The sequence below is a fragment of the Lactuca virosa genome, chromosome 4, assembly GCF_052849685.1.
Source record: "Lactuca virosa cultivar CGN04683 chromosome 4, Lactuca_virosa_CGN04683_v6, whole genome shotgun sequence".
NCBI lineage: Eukaryota > Viridiplantae > Streptophyta > Magnoliopsida > Asterales > Asteraceae > Lactuca > Lactuca virosa.
In genome coordinates this window covers 154193279-154194202 of record NC_136429.1, presented here as the reverse complement: position 1 = coordinate 154194202, position 924 = coordinate 154193279, and the positions used below count along the sequence as shown (strand labels likewise).

General features: G+C 42.3%; 1 non-coding gene across 1 annotated transcript; it reads right to left on the bottom strand.

The window, feature by feature from the left end:
• Nucleotides 1-577: 577 nt before the first annotated feature.
• Nucleotides 578-684, bottom strand: LOC145110190 (small nucleolar RNA R71). The gene has a single exon (XR_013709571.1). It is a non-coding gene; the product is annotated as a small nucleolar RNA R71 (small nucleolar RNA).
• Nucleotides 685-924: the final 240 nt, after the last annotated feature.

Below are 924 nucleotides of genomic sequence, written 5' to 3'. Positions count from 1 at the left end.
GCCCTTACAAGAACTTAAGTCAGTATTCTCAAAGAAGTCGGGGAAGAAAACGGAAGGGTCGAGTTCATCTTCAAAGAACAAGAGCAAAGTTGAGAGCTTAGATCAAATACGTATCCCAAACGAATCCGAATACGAATCCGAAGCCAAGTTTGGTCTCTATACAAGTGAACCCGAAGACGAACCAAGAAACGAGATGGCGAACATTGAAGAAATGTCAATGGGAGCTTACAAGAAGCGAATTAGAGACGATGTTGGTCCAGGTTTAGTACAACCTGCCATTCCAGCCAATGCCACATTCGATCTAAAAGGACATATCCTCACTGCACTTAAGGATATTCCATTCTATGGAAAAGATCATGAGGATGCATTTAAGCACTTGGATGAAGTCAACAACATTGCTGATTATTTCAATGTCCCAAATGTGAATAGAGATACCGTCTTGCTAAGGATGCTTCCCGTTACTTTTAAGGGAGTTGCAAAAGACTGGCTAAAAGCACTACCACCGGGTACAATCACTACTTGGGCTCAAATGCGTGAGCAATTTCTAGATCAGTTCTGCCCACCATCCAAGATAGCTAAACTCAAGAAGGCAATAGCCAATTTTGAGCAAAACCCGGGGGAGTCACTTTACGAGGCTTGGGAGCGCTACAAGGGGTTGTTAAGGAATTGTCCTCAACATGACCTTAACATCCAACAAGAAGTATCTATATTCTATGACGGGGTCAATGTAATGACTAGGCAACTCTTTGATTCTCAAGGACCACTTACAAAGAAAAATTCGAGTGAAGTCAAGGAATTAGTTGAAGAATTTGCAAAGCATTCTCGTGAATACCGCAATCCAAGGAATGAAGGAGTAAAGGGAGTTGGGAGTGCAGATTCTGAAGAGATGGCTGCTATGATGGCAATGCTAAATAATATGGACCG